This window comes from Triturus cristatus, chromosome 4_2 (genome assembly GCF_964204655.1).
Source record: "Triturus cristatus chromosome 4_2, aTriCri1.1, whole genome shotgun sequence".
NCBI classification, from domain to species: Eukaryota; Metazoa; Chordata; class Amphibia; order Caudata; family Salamandridae; genus Triturus; species Triturus cristatus.
Genome location: NC_140586.1, coordinates 21,701,587 through 21,721,495, shown reverse-complemented (window position 1 = coordinate 21,721,495; position 19,909 = coordinate 21,701,587). Strand labels below are relative to the sequence as shown.

The 19,909-nt window shown below is 42.1% G+C and overlaps 1 long non-coding RNA gene across 1 annotated transcript in view; it reads right to left on the bottom strand.

Moving 5' to 3' along the window:
- LOC146832831 (uncharacterized) overlaps positions 1 to 19,909 on the bottom strand; it is a 374,586-nt gene that overhangs the window by 295,099 nt on the left and 59,578 nt on the right. Inside the window, exon 2 of the long non-coding RNA XR_014960457.1 lies at positions 5,953 to 6,062. This is a non-coding gene — a long non-coding RNA (uncharacterized LOC146832831). The remainder of the gene's footprint in view (positions 1 to 5,952; positions 6,063 to 19,909) is intronic.

Below are 19,909 nucleotides of genomic sequence, written 5' to 3'. Positions count from 1 at the left end.
TAAAGCGTATATAGCATCAATGTTTATATATGTGGAGTAAAGTGTAGTAAACCAATGCTTACCTGTATACACTTCTCTTGTGGATATTTTGATACTCGATATTTTGGCGCTGCAATATATGTACTCTGTATTCTGTTGAAAAATCCCACTGTTAACATCCCCTTCTCAAATTCGAGACAAGCAGGCGCAGTGTGGGCAGGCATGCAGGAAGAGCCTATTGACATAGCAGAGCCCGCCTCACTGTCAGAGGCCAAGGCTGCTTTATGCTGAGGTCCTGCAAGAACAGGACCCATAGGCGACAACCCTAGATTGGGGATACCAAGGTGACACAAGCCGCTCTCCTGCTCCCCATTTTCTGAATGACCCCCTCTATCAGAGGGTAAGCTGGTACTTGTAACGGGGGTTGCATATCCACTCCCTGCATAAAGCAGCCCCCAGCGACCCCTTCCTCGGGAATTACACAGGGCAGAGAAGTGACCGCCTCTTTTTCCCATACATCACTAGGAAGATCCAGTTTCGGAAGCCCCAAAGGCTGAAGATTTTGTGGGTGATGCTTAGCAGTATTTCCCAATTGTGGTTCCCTGTAGTCTGCCCATTTTCTTGTATTCAGAGATCACGCCAGATGGGCTGTCAACGCTCTAGTTTCTGTGTCTATGGCTCTTAGCCATTGAAGTGTGGCCACCTTGCATGGGGTTTCAAGTTTACAGCCCCCTTCTTTTATGAAGTAGTCACAAAATGTTAATGAAGACTTGGGGCATAAATATAACATCATTGGAATTTAACCTTTATCCGTCCATATTTAGGGAAAATTGTATCCCACATAGGCCTGAAAGAATAAGTAATCATAGAAAAAATACTACCTCCGTGCTGCATAATGCCTTAAGTTCCAGTACAGCCCGTTCTCAACATTTCAATAAATCGGACCTAAAGTACTCCATAGTAAATAACTTGGCTCAGAACTTAGGACATCAAGGTCCTTATCCACCATCAAGGCTGATGGTAACATCCGCCTCAATAAACAAAGGTAATGGATGTCTGTAGGATAAATCCTGACATTCTTTTCCAGAAACTGGACAAAAAGAGTGTCTGAAAATGTTGAATTGAAATATAGCAGGTTTTAAATCCAAGGTAGATGTCATGGAGTGGCTATCTTTTTATTAGAAAGCAGGGCATCTGCTGCTTTCAAGAAACGTGGTCTGTAGACATGATTGGCCTAGACGGTTATTCAACATACCATCTGCCAGCAACAGAACAAACAAAGGGAAGACCAGTGGGAGGCCTCATTACATGGATAAGAACTTCTGTATTTGAAAACTTTGAAATAAATCACATTGTACTAAATAAAAATATTCAAATTACACATCTGGAAAGCAAAAAATGGGCAACTGAAATTATAAATGTATATTTTCTGCCAGGGGATGGAGTGAAAATTAAATCGGATCTCGCGTCCCTCAAAGAACATCTTTTGACGTTGTGCATAGAAAAATCATTACTGCAATGCTATGAACCAATGTGAGGAGGCCCGGTCTATCCCAGATCAAAATCAGTCTGTAAAATCATTTGTGGGGACTTTAATTCAAAGATTCACCCACTGTTAAGTGATGAATCGTTAATCAAAGAGGATAGAGCCAGGGAGATACCGCTTCTATCGAAAGATTATTGCAAGAAAACAAAGAAAGGTGAGTTAATGTTTAAGGTCTTGGTAGAGGAAGGTCTATGTCCGCTCAATGGTCGAACTAAATCAGACAACCCCCTCCTATATGTATATATTGAGTTGGTTCCAGACAAAGCACCATTGACTACATAGCAATAAATATGGAAGCCTGGCACCTCATCATCGACATGGGAGTAACTAGCAGGCTTGAAAGTGAACATGATCCATTGCATTTGAAACATCCAGAACCTTGCCATCATGAGTCAAATTCTACCCAAACTTCAAAAAGTCACAATGTTATTTTAAATTCAAATAGGAAAAACATTATCAGGCTATAAGCTAGCAAGGAAATAGATATCGATACTACCGGTTCAAAATGGATAACATTATACAATATGATATTAGAAGTACCAGTGACTAACGTGGAGCAACAACCGCTTCAAATGCACAAGTTTGAAGAGTTATTGGTACAAACAACCCTGGAAAGAGAGCATCAAACTAAATCTATACCTGTGAAATTCTCACAGGTTGGTAGGGATTGGTATGATGAGGAATGCGCAAAATTGAAAACATCATTGTTACTGGCGCTAAAGAACCGATATGTGTGTAAAGTTAATGGACAGCATTTCTTGGAGAAAAGGAAACAATACATGGAGCTCCTAAAATACAAAAAGAAACACTATTCGCATAAGTTCTGGCAAGAACTGTTGGACGCAATATCTTCACGAAATGTAAAGAAATTCTGGGGAATTGTCAGAAGTGGCTGTGAAGGCCCTTCAAAGAACCTGGAGTTGAACATTAGTCCTCAAATTTGGGAAGAGCGTTACAGTACTCTATATAAAAACAACGCAGAGTCCTTGCACAGCATGCCCGATACTTCTGTACATCACTATCAACAATCAACACCCGATAACCATACTTTACTTACTTCACGGTACAGGAAGCTGAGCAAGCAATTAAGGCGCAGAAGCCTCATAAAGCATCTGGCCCGGACAAAATTCCATCAGATATCTACCGCAACCAGTTAACTCTTTGATCTCCAGTTCTAACTCCAACCTTCATTACAATTTGGATCTTAAGAGAAATCCCACACTCATGGCATAAATCGATAATTGTGCCTATTCACAAAAAGGGCCCAAGAGATCTCGTCACTAATTATTGGCCGATCTCTCTACTTGATGGCGTGGGTAAAATATTTGGGAAATTACTTTTATCTCATTTACATCAATGGTTGGAAGACCTAGATTTGACTACACCATAACAAGGTGGGTTCAGGAGGGGCCAGAGTACAGTAGATCAGGTCTTTAGACTGAATCAAATTTGTTCAAAATATAAATGCCTTAAAAACTCTCCACTTTACTTGTTTTTTGTGGACCTTTGATAGCGTTGATCGCCTGACGTTGTGGCGAATCTTAAATAGAATGAGCATCCCTGATGATATAGTGGAGATCTTAATTGCTCTACATTCTTGCAACACCACAAGAATCTGATACAGCACAAGAGGGGAATCTACAACCGAAATTCCAATTGAGCGAGGTGTCAAACAGGGCTGCGTTTAGCCCCAACACTTTTTAATTGCTACATAAATGACATTGTTGCAGCTCTGAAAATCCTAAATTTGGATGTACCGAAAGTAGGTAATGACCACATTCCAATGGTGTTTTTTTGAGGACAATGCGGTACTGTTGGCCAGATTGGAGATATCAATGCATCAACTCTTGGAAGGCTTTGAGTCCTCTGTACAGCAAGAAAATTGAATATTAATGTCAATTAAACAAAATATATGATTTTAAATCAAAAACCAAAATTGCGAGCCACTTTTAAGGTTTATAAAACATAATTTAAACAAGTATCCACTTATGATTATATTGGTTAACGACTGGATCATAAACTCAAGTGGTCCCAACAGCAATCAAAAATTACAATAATATTGGCACAGCAAGCAGGAGAGGTTTTGAGGTTCGCAAATTCATTGGGCAAACATTCAGTGAAATCATCAATTTCAGCCTACAAAATGAAAGCAAGGGCTGCTTGTATATATGGCACTAAGGTCTGGGGTTATAAGAAAAGCACTGATATTCAAATCACTAAAAATAATTGTAGATGAAGTTTGCTACAACAGGGGCCTGGCACGCCAATGTTGGCTTTGAGGACGGATTTAGGTATAATCAAAATTGAGGACTATCTTGCACTGGCTCCCCTAAGATATTGAGTTTGCATATGGTCTAAACTTGAGTTAGTATCATATAGACTTACATTGCAAAATATTATGAAGCAGCAAGATTATTACAAACTACTGTGGTTCGCTCATTTGTCAGATGTTCTGTCCACCATTGGCTTAAACAAATATTGGCTCCATCCTGTGAAGGAAGTGACCCGAATAGGGCCACCTGGGTCACTCGCGACCACCTCTCAGCCTTCCAAGAAATGAAGAGTCGATGAGACAGTAGAGAATACAAACCAAGTTATTTATTAGCAATTGAGCTCGAGCGGAGTCCAGTCAGACTAGTCTCCTTAGATGCTACCGAGGGGACTGACTTCAGGGTAAAACATAATATGCATTTCCAACACCCCTAAAGACCGGCCAGACTGGAATTTTCCAGCTCGGGCACTGATGAACAAAGGAGGTACAGAAGGGTGAGCTACCACCTGCAGAACGGGTACATGTTATCACATTCTCAAGGTTGTCTTTTCAAGCTCAACGTTCTCTAGTGTGGGAACAGGGCTACGGTAGAGGAAAGGCATGCGAAGACAGCATAAGCTATTAATTAGTGTGTTAGGATTCAATCTTGAATACGATAGAAAGGAGCAACTCGAAGCACCTTTTCGCTGAGACTGAGACAGAAGCTTAATTTCGATCACAGTGCAAAATGGCGGCTAAAGACAAAATGGCGCTGCAAATGCTAACTTAACTCGCACAATGCTAGAAGGAGTCGGCTAGACGCATTTGCAGTCCAACACCTGAAACAATCACAAAGGATAGCCTTGACGTGGTAATAAAGATATATTGGCACTACAAACAACAAATAAATATATGCCACCTAGGAGTCTCATCAAAGCGCTATTTTTCTTTTAATCAAGAATTGGGTTTGATTGATTGTCTGGAGGATATTTATCTCTAATTATCTTAAATTTAGATTAGGCACTCTACCAGTGGCTGCTGTGACTCAAAGATAGTTTGAAATTACCTTGTAATGAAATGGAGCAGTGTCCTGGTTTCCTTGGAGTCCGCGAAACGTTAACACATTTTATTTCGTTGTGTCACTTCACTTACCACAATAGTAGATATTATTTGCAACCAATCTTCTTAACATCTAATATTAGAATTTGCAAAGAGGCGAAGACTCTCTTTAGGAGAACGGATGATAGAGTTATCATAATGGCCGTTTCATCTTATATCTTCGCAGCATGAAAACAAATATCAGTTGCATATTTAAATGTGAATTTGATAGGCATGTGGGACAATTTTCTAATGAATTTGTGTAGACTAAGTCAGTGGGCAAGTATCCATACATACTATTTATAAATCAAGTATTTATTAGTTTGCTTGCCAGGGTCAAGTAGCTATGCAAAGGGTACTGTTCATTAAAGAATTTGCTTTGACAAAATGATTGGCTAGCAAAGAGGTTGTTTGTCTTTTACATTTATTTTATCAAAGGAAAGAGTTGTAAATATATTCTCATCCTGGTGGGAAACAGGAGTCAACATTTTAGTACATGAATTAAGATGCTTTTAAATGAAATGTACAGTTTCTAAAGATTAATTGTATCGTAGCACCTGATTTGATGAATTGCTTAAGATTTGAGTTGTATATTGAATTTTAATTGTTATGGCTTGTTTGGCTGAAACAATAAACTGTACAACTTAATGAAGTAGAACATGGTGGTCACGCTGTCCCTGCAAATTAGGACCTATTTTCCCACCACCAAGTGGAAAAGGGTTCTTAGACCCTGCTCGGCTCATGGAGACTTGAACGCCTCACCACTCAAGAGGATGTGCAGGTCATTTTACAATTAATGACTGAGAACCTGGATTGGAGGAATCCTCACACTTCCGGTCATGATGCCAAACAATTGATTTCACCATTCATATATAATCCTTTGCAGACACTGCATTTTCACCGACTCTTGTGACAGTCTGACTGGAAAATGTTGGCACCTCGTCAGGCCCCAACCCAGGATGCATTGCGGATATTACGAATAGATACGTTTCAACAGTATTTTCAAGTTTAATCCACATGTTTATTTCTTCCAATTTAATCCATAATTCATGCTTTACTCCAGTATTGTTCTGCTTACCTAAACAGGCTTTTCTTCTAAACACAAGGAGATTCTCCATTCTTCAAAGTGCAATGTATTTGGTAAAACCCAATGCATTTCGGGCATTAAATGTCCTTCTTCAGGGGTAACTACAAATAAACAGATCATATGTAAATGACTTATACCCACCCCAGTCTCACATATACTTGTGGTTTCACAATATCCTACTTGGGGTATAAAAAGGTGCCCGCCTTTTAAATGTTTCAACATAAATAAAATGAACTTATCCATGCAAAATAATCGGAAAAAAATGTGTGCTGTGCTTTTCGTGCCGCATTATACTCTGTTCCCATGCTTCAAACCTAAATTCCTGTACCCCAACCACCGTGTATTAACCAAAATGATCCCTCTCTATTACCTTCAACTAAGACGCCTGATCTCGCCTGTCACCGAAGTGCATGTACTGTTTGAAGTGCATGTACTGTTTAAAGTGCAAGTACTGTTTAAAGTCCATGTACTGTTTAAAGTGCAAGTACTGTTTAAAGTGCAAGTACTGTTTAAAGTGCATGTACTGTTTAAAGTGCATGTACGGTTTATAGTGCATGTACTGTTTAAAGTGCAAGTACTGTTTATAGTGCATGTACTGTTTAAAGAGACGTTAAGGTCTCAAGTGCATTTAAATGATGCACGTGATCACACCCAATCATGTGACTTCAACAGATAGAAAGCTAAAGTGCATGCTCAAATCAATCCATGATCCTGCTCCTTGCCTCGACAAAAAGTGAAAACGTTAAAAAATAATAAAAAACAATGTAATGGGTGCTCCCTGTTCATGCATCAAGCATACCACATGCACGACGTATTCCAACCCCAAATCAATGTCAAATGTTGTCAATAAATGATCCTCTTTGTAATCATCACATTATGAACATACAATATCAGACATTTAAAACATTAAAGACATTTAAACATAGTGTGCCTTTGCCAACCAATGAATGAATGCGAGTCCACGTTTCTCGCATGAACTAGCTGGATTATTTCAACCACAAGATGAAAACCAGTTGCAGAGCGTAGTACGTCGGTTCATGTCAGAAATGATCACAACAACAGTCAATTATGAATTTACTACACATTGAAAATGACAATTACCTGACACCCCAGCCATTCTTATAGCTTTGCGGGTCTGAAATAGACCACCATGTCGCACTAGTAGGAGGGAGATGGTTAGTAGTTGTGATGTTACAATCATGGGCAGCACGGCAGGGGCGATGTGTTCCTAGCTGCAGTGGCCTCCTGGCGAGAGCCCTGGCACTTCTGTTCTTTCACAAATTAAGCACTGGTGCCTGAAATCCCAGAAAAAGCTTACCTGGCCCATCTATCTCAGAACCGACCTTGCCGGCTGTTGAGATGCTTTGGAAACTGAGGGTTTGGTGGCAAGTGTTATGGACTTCTCTGGGGGTGAAACGGCGTTACCCTATCCAATGCCGCCCCTATTACCTGTATCCGCTGAGCTGAGACCATGGATGGCTTTTGCTCCTGATGGACACCCGTACGCATTGAGCACGGATGGCTGTGCTTTGAAGGTGCTGTGATGCCTGCAGATGAGACTTGGCTGTGCCCAACCAGTCGTCCAGAGCTGGCCATCTGAATCCTATGACGGAGGGCGTGCGCTGCCACCATGTCTGTGATTTTTGTGAACACTCTTGTGGTGGATAAAAGTCTGGAGGAGGAACCGGAAGCTGAAAGCACCCGACCCTTACCATGAACCTCAGAGACTTTGGATGGCATGCGAGGATGGGGGCAGAGAAGCATGAATTCTTAAAGTCCAGAGAAAATATTGCCAGAAAAAGCATAAAACGCATGGGAAACTCCATCATTTCACAATTTAGCATATTCTGAGCCACAGTAAGACACTTCGAATTTTTCACCTGCAGAAGACTGTTTGTTGCAAGGTTATCATTGTTATCACCCAAATTAGGGAAATGGCCCCACAGAGCACACCAAGGTTGGACATCCAAGAGGAATCATTGACACGAGAGGCGGGCGCGCCCAGATAGGTTATGAATCTCACTCCTCTCCTGGCGGCGGTGAGAGTAGGATGTGAGACTGGAATCTAGCCTGGGAGAGGAGGATGCCCTCAGGTATTTCCTCCTGGGTATTGGACAGACAGATGGTTGTCGTTATGATCTTGTCACTCGAGGAGCATACGAGCTTGTCGCATTGAGCACCGATCATCTACCATGTTCAAAGAACATGAGACCAAAGCATGTCATCTGACAGACCCGTACCAAGCACATCATGGTGCAAATCTGATCTGAAATACACAGACCTAAGAAATAATAATAATAATCCACATTTGTAAAGCGCAAACAATCACCCGTAAGGGTCTCTAGGCGCTGGGGGCCGTCGGGAAGATTAAACAAGCTATTGCCCAGAGTCACATGGTGCTGGGCTAATCTGCCGCCAGGGATCGAACCGTGATCCCCAGATTCCGGCATCAGTCGCCCTGGCCGCCGCGCCACACCTCTTCCCTAAGAAAGCTGCCACTTCAACAACAGCCTGACCGGGCCGGTTCATCCCCATTACACCAGGAGTGCCGTCAAGCACAGGGGTATCCTTGCTTCTGTATCGATTGAAGATACTACTGGCCATAACCGTTACTCATAACTTACCTGTATCATCATGATTTATTTAATTTATTTGTTTACAGGTACTGCTCCCGTCTGTCGCTGTCCTCTTTCTCTGAACCTTCACATTTTGCTTTACCTTTTATTAAAAACTCTTCCCTGATCCTTACTCTACCCTTACTACTGATCTGCACCATTCGCTACTTTACTAATGCAATGATGTTATTCTGCCAATTTAATTTTCCTGAGATTCTTGTATCCTGGGTTATTTAACTCAAGGCAAACACATCACCTTGAATTCTGTCCTGCAAGTTTTTTTAATGGCTCATGCTCTGTGGGGATGGCTGCATGGCTGTTGTGGAGGAGGCAGAACAAGTTGGAAGAGTACTGGAATCCCCTGGATTATAAATTGTCCTTAGTCCCTCAATGTGGTGCCTCTGCTTCCCAACTAGCTGTAAATCTGCTGTACATAGTGTTGTAGTTTATTGTAATTGCATTTATATAGCGTTTACTACCCCTAACGAGGTGTAGTATGCTACTCTGGAACCCAAAAATGATTAGTGGTGAGTTAGTATAGGGAATTATGACATTTATTTGTGGGTGGACATGTGAGTCTTATTTGGTTTGAAAAGGATCGTAGAGAGATAGAAGAGGGAGAGCTTTGCATTTATATAGCATTTTGTACCCCTGATGAGGCATCAAAGCTCTTTTCAAGTAGTATTACGCTAGTCCAGAACCCACCCAGGATTAGTGGTGAATTAGTATAGGGAAATATGAACATCTGGGAGGGAAGGGCAGGATCTACCTTGATCATGCAACACCTCCTCACTGAGCTCAGGATCCACAACAGAAGTTGTTTTCAGTGAGCCTTGCTTTCAGAAACATGAGCTGTGGCCTATGTTTCTGCCCTACAATTGCACTTGGAAGCCACCAATTTTGTCTTTACTTGAAAGTGAACAAAAATATTCTGAGGAGCCCACAGAACCCTCTCATATGATGTTGGTATATAGGCAATAGAGGCTCTAGTCTCTACAGATTTTATTGCTTGGGCAAGAGCAACAGAATTCACAAATCAGAGACTATAAACTGCCTAATCTTTTTTATAGACAAGAGTGGTTTTTAATCTGGCAATCGTGACATCTACCCAGCGGTCTGCAGCTCTTTGGAAAATTAAACAATAGTGTCAGCATAATAAAGCATGTATATGCAAGAAATTGAAAATGACTAATTTTTAAAACACGCCGTAAATGTGAAGGAATTTGAAATTGAAAGCTACAAATTAAGTTGGTAACATTGGCTTGACGCGTGGGAGCAGCACAAATACAACAAACAGAATCTAGTGTGGGTGCTTGGTGGCTTTGAATCAAAGACTGATTGTGTCTCTTCTTCTTTTACAAATAAAACTACATTTTGAAGAGCCTCAACCTATCAATTAAAAATACAAATTTTAATTTTTGTGTATTTTTCGTTTGTGAATTCAATAAAATATGTAATAATTTATGTATTTGTTTAATGTATACTTGTTTCTGTAGTTTTGTGTAAAGTTTTGAGGATTGATCCATAAAAATTGCTTTGGTCGGTGCCCACAGCTTCCAGTAGAGATTCAGTGGGGTGCAAATAGAGGATAAAAGGTGAAGACCCACTGTTATAGAACATTTGAGCTCCTGGAAGATCAAAACCATACAATGTTTCCTCAGTCGATCAAATACAAGTTTGGGCTGAGTGAAAGAAAATAATGGTTAATCTACTCTTTGGATGTTTTATTATATTTTATGTATATAATATTTGTACAGGGATGGCTCCTCTGCAATGGTGGAGGAGGGTCGCCCCACAGCCCACGCCAGCAGATGATAAATAAAATGACAATAACACAGTTATTGTAATTTTATTTATTTTGTCTGAACCCCGCAATATAATAACTATAGGGCGGGCGGGGCATGTCAGGGAGGAGGAGTAAAGTAGACTCATAAGTGCGCATGTGGGCTTGGCCTACCGTCCTAGGACGGGCAAACACACATGCCTACTTTTCTCCAACCCGGCTGTGTTACACAGCCGGGTAAGATTTAAAAAACAAGCATTGGCATAGCCAATAGGTCTCGCCTTTGGGACCTTATAAGTGTTTAGCCATGCAACAGTGGCATAACTAAATACTTATAAGGTCCCAAAAGCGAGACCTATTGGCTATGCCAAGCGGCCGTGCGGCTGCAAAAGTGAAAGTAATCGCGGTAAAGCGTGGCGCGCGCGCCCGCGCACATGCACTGTACCTCTAGGCTGGCCTGGTAGCACTTTTTGGAGCCCTCTCAATAAGTCTCGCCAGACCAGCGCATGCACTGGGTCAGGCGAGACCTAAAAAGGCACAGGCTCCAATGCAGCGTTTTAGTGGCAAACGAGGCCGCTCAGACCAATCTGGTGTTGCTCTCATGTGAGAGAAGCGTCTGTGGTGCCTGTGCCTTGAGGGACCATCCCCTTCAGGCCGAACGGCAACGAGAGGCGCAGCAATGCGGCGTCAGCGAAGCGTAGCTGAGCAGCAGGCAAGTTTTATTTAAAAAAAATATTATTTCAACCCCTCCCCATACCCGTGCACTCCCCCGTGGCCGCCCTACCACCTAAAATAGGCAGCGGCTGCCACTGCATTTGTATGGCTTTTTTTTTTTTACTGCTTTCATGATTGTTTCTAATGATCGCAGAAAGCTATGAGGATGTTGTTGATGGCAGAAAATTGTTTCCCGTTGTAAGTACAATTCTTTTCGGGATGAAAAAGCTTGTACATTTAGCAGACGTCTGTCATTTCCAGATTATTTTTGATTGAACAGGTACTATTCAGCTGCACTTTAAATTCCAAAATAGCTAAAACCAAACCAAAATAAACATTTTCCCATCTCGTTTTAACCACAAATAATGATGTCTCTGTTTCAAAGTCTCAAGCCAGAGTTAAAAGAGCAAGAATTTTTGTCTAGCTCGCAGATAGAACCCATCATGCTCACTACGAAGGTGCCCTCCCTGGTGCCCGAGGCATGGGCAGTGAGCCAGGATGGAGGCTTCAAAAAATCCTGGCCAAGAACTTGAAATGAATATATGAAGAGTGGGTACCACACTGCGGATGCAGTTATTTTACAACTGAGGGCTTGTGGCAAGAACAACGCCATTAAACCAAAGGGCAGATTTACAAAGTTTACACGCAACGCAGGGAAGCAAGCAAAGTTATTGTGCTGTGTTGCATCAAATGGAGAGAGCAGAAATGTGCCATATCTACTCAAATGTGGTGCACTTCTGCTCCTTCCTTGTGCTGGCACACTGAGCTGCCCAGCGACAACGCAGGCCCCCTTGTGCCATACTGTAAGGGTGCCTGTGTAACGAGCAGGAAGAGTTATCTTAATGCAGACAAACAACCCTCTAAGGCACTTTCGTTTTTTCTGCATGTGATGTGGACTGCATAACACATAGAACAAGCATTGGCATAGCCAATAGGTCTCGCCTTTGGGATCTTATAAGTGTTTAGCCATGCAACAGTTACATAACTAAATACTTATAAGGTCCCAAAAGCGAGACCTATTGGCTATGCCAAGCGGCCCTGAGGCCGCGAAAGTGAAAGTAATCGCTGTCAGGCGCGCGCGCCCGCGCACATGCACCGTATCTCTAGGCTGGCCTGGTAGCACTTTTTGGAGCCCTCTCAATAAGTCTCCCCAGACCAGCGCATGCGCTGGGTCAGGCGAGACCTAGAAAGGAAGCAACAAGGAGAAATAAAGATATTTCTTGTTATGCGTTGGTCTGGGAGGTGCACCACTTGGCGCAATCCCAGGTTTACTGACCGTAGTAAATCTGGGATTGGGTCAAAATCCTTGTGTGGTTGCATGGGAACACCCATGCTCCACCCATGGAACGCCTCCCTGATGCAAAGTAATGCAAGGTAGCGCAATGCACTCCGTTACTTTGTATTTACGAAACCACAAAAAGCCACGCAAAGTGCCTTTGTGTGATTTAGCTAATGCCAAAAAGGATTTTGCATCAGGGCTATATCATTAAAGTGACATAAAACCTTAATAAATCTGCCCCCAAATAAGGAACTCAATGTGGTGACCATTTTACTTTGGGGGTGTGGGGAGGGTGATTTTACAGTAAAGGTCCACCTTGAGGAAACAACAATATTTGGAGGAAAGGTGGCTTGTGGATATCCACTGTCCCTACCCCAACATTTACAATTAACTGCTGCAGCAAGTGGCTGCCTGGCAAACCCCCATTCCCCTCCTACAGCCCTCCCAGGTGTCATACATCTCGGGTTAGACCTATGCACTCTAGGATTTTACCACAGGGTCTCAGAATGCTCATTTAAATCAGTGTGCTTGGCCCCACAATATGGGCTTCTAAATAGGCAGCTGTGCTGCAGCTGAAACCCTTGTTTGTCCAGCAACCCATGCCCAGTCACCTGCTCCTGCCACATCCTTATAACAAGTGCGGAGCATTTTTATGACCTTTTCTCTGTCTGAGATCCTAATAGATTCCCTGGGAAATTGGCTCCCTTTCCATTGCTCTGAGGTTGGTGGTGTCTTCTCAGTCCGAACGAGGAAACCTCACTTGCGCTGATGGGGCTTAACCCCCAGATACTGGATTTTAAAGATTTTATTCAGAGTCTGGTTTCGAGACCTGACCAGTGACCCATGCTGCAGAGACCACCTGGAAGAAGGGATGCTGACAACTTTGGGCTGCAATGCGGACTTGGACCTCAGTCATGGCATACGCCTGGAACTCTCTCTAAAAGTCCATAAACGGGAAAAATGCAATAAAACTCAAGTGGTGCCATACTTATCTATTCAGGCCCCTTACTAAAACTGCCCGAGTATCAGACATTAGTATGTTGTTAAGAGGCGGTCATACATCTGCATCAGAAATTCTTGTGTGCGGAGAAAATCCAACAAATGTTCTCCTGGCGATTAGACATGTGACGTGTTGTGCACTCACATCTGTTCCCCGGGCAGTCACGCAGAAGAAAGTTTTGGGTAGGTGGCACACTGACTTCGCTCCTGTCACTTCCACACCACCCACCAATGACTTGGTGTGCACTGATTTGAAAACATTGGGAATTCATTTGAAAATACATTGATCTCCTAGTATCTTTTGGTGAAAACAGATGATAAACACCGAAAAAAACATGGTTTCATAAAGTTGCCAAAGAACACTGACAAAACCCAACAAAATGGAAGATAAATCTACACTTAGAAGCCAGAAATAGCAGAGAAAGTGTACCTTTCTTTGGACAAAAAGAAGCCTGTAGCCCGCTGATCATTCTTCCAGCAGTGATTGCTAACAAGAAAGCCATCTTCAAGGTCTTTAAATCTATGTCAAAGAAAGCCATAGGCTGGAATGGTGTATGGATTGCATAGATTAGAACAAGCTCTCAATCCCACTGAAGCAAGGGTCCCTTATGAGATGATTGAGATAGAAAAAGTCCTTCGAAGAAATGCCTCACTGCCTCATTTTTCAGTGAAAAGCGTCATTAGGAGTGCTCAAGTAAGCAGCAGTGGCTGATAGATTGTGTCCTCTGTATTCTGTCTCCATCCCCTACCAGCCATATGGGTGATGGAAGTTGAGGGGGAACATTTATCAAAGCTTTGCGTCACCGCAGAGTCACTCAAAGTAATGCAAAGCGGTGGAAAGTCTTGATATGGTATTTACTTTCCAGAGAAAAATGTGTTTGCGCTGGAAATTTACCCTTTTAGTAAATGTAAATGTAGTGCATTTATATAGCGCTCCGCACACCCCCGAAAGGGTCTCTCAGGCGCTGTGCACATACCGCTGTGGAACCCTTCCTGGCCTTTCCCTGTGAAGTGCCCACTCCTGGGCACCCCCAAGGTGAAAGCCAGGCATCCTAGCGCTTTTGGGGCCGTTGTGGAGATTAAGCAAGCTATTGCCCAGAGTTGCAGAGTGAGACCCATGATTAGAATAGGCACCGAGGCGAGAATTATCGGGTCTGGGGAAATTGAGCCCAAGACCCACCGAGGCGGGAATTGAACCCTGGTCCGGGCCAGACCTCTGCATCAGGGTTTGCCGCTCTAACCATTGAGCCACACTTCTCCACCATTGAGCCACACTTCTCCACAGGTAGCGCTTTGCACTGCATTGTACTACATTTTTTTAAGAGGGATCAGTGCTTAATTTGAGCCGGAGCTTTCCAAAGCTAAGCACCGGCACTTAATTAGTTTCCGGTGCTTGGCACTGGCACCTAATTTTCAACACCATACTTAAAACCGTCCACCACATGGTGGCGCTGCTCATCTAATTTAGAGATGAGCAGAACAACGATAGTTTAGGAATACAATATGCATTAAAATTGCTAATACCTGCCTCCCCAGCCATTCCTTTAGCTTTGGGGACCTGGCATAATCTGAACTGTCGCATTTACATGCAAGAGAGATGGTTAGTAGCTGTTTTGGCAGCGATGACAAGGGAGATGGGTGGTGCAAGCTGCAGTGGCCTCCTGGTCAGAGCCCTGGCACTTAATATTTTACAAATTAAGCACTGAGAGGGATGTGGTACTTGGCATTCCAACATTAAAAATGTAAAGACCCGGCTTTGTGCCAAAAAGAACATCTTCTTCAGGCAGGTGTAAAATCAGAGAAATGCTGTAATTGCTCGTCACATTTCAAACATTACATTTGTGCTGCACCATTCAGCACATAACCTAGTTGGGAAATGTTAACAAAAATATCTAAGCGTAGTGTTTGGTACTGGAAGTGTTATTAACAAGATTGTTCAAGCATAGGATTCAGCTTCACATGGGCGGAAACTGTGGCCGCAATTGGTAGTTTGGATAAGGGCAAAGCAGCAGAATACCCGGAGATCTTTATCGTTCTGAGCCGTTCATATGGGGACATATACTCAACTCACTATTTAATGCCATTGCTCGTGAGGGGGGATATTCCAAGCACATGGAAGGGTGCTGAAATCATGCCAATGTTTAAAAAAGGGAACTCTTCCAAATATAGGCCAATCAGCTCATTGACACTGCACAGAAAGTTTTCTGCAAATTGATCCTGACACATTTGCCTATATGGATCAAGGAAAATAACATTGTCACATCTGTAAGCTGGTTTCAGTGCAGCAACATGCACTCTTGATCAGCTTCCTATTGCTTGTATGGAAGGATGCTATTATTGGGAAGGGACACCTTTATGTTATGTTTGTGGATCTTAAATCCGCCTTCGATTCCATCCAGCGAGCTTAACTGTGGGCGGTTTTGAGGGATGTAGGGATGCCCAATGGTTTGTTACAACTTATAGTGCGTTTGCACCAAGATAACTTTGCACAAATTAGGTGGAGTAAAGGTGGTGATCTTACCAGGAACATAAGTGTCCTTAAAGGAGTCCAAGACTGTTTCTTAGCCCCTACCTTGTTTTCCCTATACATGAATGGGTTAATTAACACACTCTTTGATTGAGAGGGCGATCCCCCCAAATTAGCGTGCAGATTAATTCCTTCCCTCCTCTTTGCTGATGAGACGCTGTTGATTTTGAAAACACCAATGGGCATGCAGAATGTCTTAAATAGGCTTGCAACAGCTTGTGATGAATTGGCCATGAGATTAATTGTTTAAAACCCAAATTTATGACTTTTAACCCTCATCAATCTTTTAAAGGGAAGCTGAGGTTGGGATCAAATATTTTAGAGCAGGTCAAGGTTTTTGATTATTTAGGGATTAGACTGGCTAGTAATCTAACATGGTGTGCCCAGATCCAAAAGAGTAATTTTGCATTACAACACGTAGATGCAGCAGATGTCTCCCGCAATTAAAATTCATTGAGCTAGAGGGCTGGGCGCAGCTCTATACAGGGCTGAATTGTGGGGTATGGAACAGACAAACAGTTTAGAGATGGCGGGGAAAAATTTATAAGATCACTACTAAATCTCCCAAGAAATACGCCACAGGTGCTGGTTCGCCTTGATCTTGGGTTAAAGAGTATCACCCATATTGCTGCATTGAAGGTTTTAGTGTTCTGGGTAAGACTATGTGCTAGAAAAACCCAGATTCCCATTGAAGAAGCCGTAACTGAAGTACAAATCTTAGATAAAGCATTTGGACGAGTCGTGTGGTTAAAGGAGGTCAGACAATGGTTGTATAGACTAGGGCTGAGGGACCTGTGGGAGGATCCCAAGTCCTTGCTGAAAGAAGTGGTATCCCTTTTAAAGCAAGGTTTTGGAATTATATTAAGGATTCCTGTTTTAACGCTGTAGCACTTGGCGCTTTAGATGAAAGGTTCTTAGATTTTAAATGTTTCTTCTTTTTTGAGACACTTATGGATCAGATTGAACCACCACATACACGTGCACTAACTACAAATCAGGTATGGGACTTTGCCTTTGAACCTCAGTAAAAGCAAATGGAAGCATGCTATTGTAATCCCATTGTGCCCCATTTGTAGCCTTTGCTCTGAATCTATAGATCATGTTATGTTCTTTTGCCCTGCCAATGCTAAAATAAGAAAAAGGTAGATAATTCCAGCATGTCGCCTCTATCCTTCACACGACCAATAGTGTTTTCTTTATCAAGATATTTGCTTTATGCATAGATCACTAGGATCAAGACCCTAGCTATTACCAAGTAGCACGTAATTAATACAACTCCTTTTATAAATGTTATTAATGAGTTTAATGTGATATATTTTAAATAGTAGGATTCAAAATTATGTAACAGTCTTAATCTTTAGGATGCGTTGATGAGCATGTTCACAAGAGGAAAGATATATAATTGGATGAACTAGGATAAGAACTTGTATGCTATAGATATGTTTTTAATACTTCTAAGAAGCTTTTAGGATCTAATGTGATTGTTTTTTTATTTGCTCTTATATTAGATGAAGTATGATATGCTTTTATGTCATACCTATTTTATAGTATTGAATAATGTTTTTATGGAAAGTATTTTTCCTGCATGTTTATATTGTGAATGATCATTAGTTGGTCGAATAAAATTACTCAGTCAAAAACTTTATTTCGGTCATTTGCGGCCATAAAAGTATACAAAATAGACAACATATAATTCTTTAAAATAGAAGAATAAAAAGGTAAAATGGTAAAATGACATCCAGCCCTGGAATTCAATACTGTTCCAAATCCAGTAGGCTCAATAATGTGCATGTGCGATATGTTTACTGTGCACAAGGCAGCTAACAGATACAACTCTGTGTAAAAAGTTCCAATAAAGTCAATACAGAAGCAGTTAATTGGTTTTAAGCTGCATTAGAAATCTTATGCTACTCATACATTGGCGATTGGGTTAAAATTACATTGTAAAGCACAAATAAATAGAGAATGTGTACATTTGTTAAAAAAGTAAAAACTGATTTCAACTTTAGGTAAAAACAATAAAACAAAGTTAAAACCCTAGAGAGATTTATGGATAATATACTGCTTACGGCTGGACTAACGATTTTACAAAGGACCAGAGCCTACGCTACAATGACATCGAAAATCGTGTAACAGCAAAAACAATGGGCTTGCGAGTGTCAGACTTCAAAACTCTAAATGCCTTTGCACAGTGAACAAATCCTAGGTTTCTACAGATTTGGAGAAGCCAATGCTTCCTTGCTGGTTTGTAGCCAGGACAAAGGAAAAATACATGAAGCACCGACTCTTCCTCCCAATTACAAGCTGGGCACTTTCGCAGAGCAGAGTTTGACCATTTATATGAAAAAACACGGAGCGGCAAGGTGCCCAGTCGAAACTGGACATAAAGTTTCCTTGCAAAAAATGGCTGGATGTCATCCAAGAAGGGTTCTATTCTGTAGTCATCTTTCAAGAGCAAGAATTGTAACGTCAACTGGCCTGTGGAAGAACACCCCTGAACAGCGGCTCAGTCGGTAGGCTTTTACCACTTCTATGCGTGAAATTACGGGACATGCTTTCTCTGGATTGCTCCACAGGGTTGGTTTTCCCACCCTATTGCATTCTTCTTTTATATGTGCAAACCAGGGGATTTTTGCAACTTCAGGAAAACTCAATATCTCTTTTAAATCTGCTCTGTAAGTTGCCAGTTCTGGGGTTGCTCATAATCTGCGCCAGAAAGTTAAGGGTCTGAGGCCCAGCTCGTCCCCGATAGGTGTAATTCCTAAGTCCAGCCGCAGGGGAATGAGGGGGGTACTAGAGGGGAGGCCCAAGATCTGCCTCATAAAATTAATTTCTACTTTACTCACTGCGTAAGAACAGGAATTCCCCCAAACTTCCGCCCCATACATTGCCGCAGCCCTGGCCTGCACCTTATAAATCTCTACTATAGGCCCAGGGGGTTTGGAGGATGAGTTTCTCAGTAATTTTGCGATTCCTCCAGTGGTCTGGGCTAGCCTGAGCTTGGCTTTGGCAATATGTGAGCCCCACTCCACATTTTCCGTCAGGGTAACCCCTAGATATTCAAACACCGACACCATTTCCAACACGATACCCTCCAGACTGGGGTTAGGGCGGGTTCTCTTAGTAGGATTGAATACCATAAACTTTGTCTTCAGAGTATTAACCCTCTGTTGTTTCAGAAAGTGGCAAAGCTGTCTAGAGCCCTCTGAACGCCCATCGGAGATTTCGACAGTAGAAGGGTGTCATCTGCAAACATCATTGCAGGCACCCTGGTACCTGCCAATTTTGGGGCATCAATATCCTTCACCTCCGTGAGTTGGGAAACCAGTGCATTGACAAAGAGGCCAAACAGGGTGGGGGCAAGCACGCACCCTGCCTTACTCCTCTGTCAACCAGAAATCGGGGGGAATCAGGTCACCTCCCTTCTCAGACTTACCTGGGAGAAATTACCCTCATGCAATCTCATAAGTATAAAATTACTACTATCACTAAGTCCAAACTTTTTCCATTTATACTGATGTTTACATATAAATGTGGAAACAAAACATTTTGTTTCTGGGTCTGGGTTTAATTTCTAAAAGGCGAACAATAAAGCAGTTTTCATTTCTTTTGATTCTTTCTCTATACTATCAACGACTGCCCGGGCAGTATGTGTGCACATGGAGTTAGAAAAAGAGGAAAGGTTGGTAGTGAAGTATAATTACAATCAGACATACAAGTACTAGAACCGCAATGCTAATGTTTTCAGTTGTTTTATTGTATATAGCTACAAAGGCCACCAACACACTGCAGACATGTAAGTGTGAGTGTACATTTATCAGTTATAACGTGGAAATACACAATTTCATATTGACTTTGAACATAAAGTCAATATGGATGAATATCAATGGACAAGAATGAATAAGTAAGGAAAAGTGAGTGGAGAGGAGTTGGCCTAAGGGCGCTCGACCTCGGACCTGGGGAACTGGGTTCGAGTCTCGGTAATGACGCTGAACATCCTGGGATTCTGGGCAAATCACTTCATCTCCCCG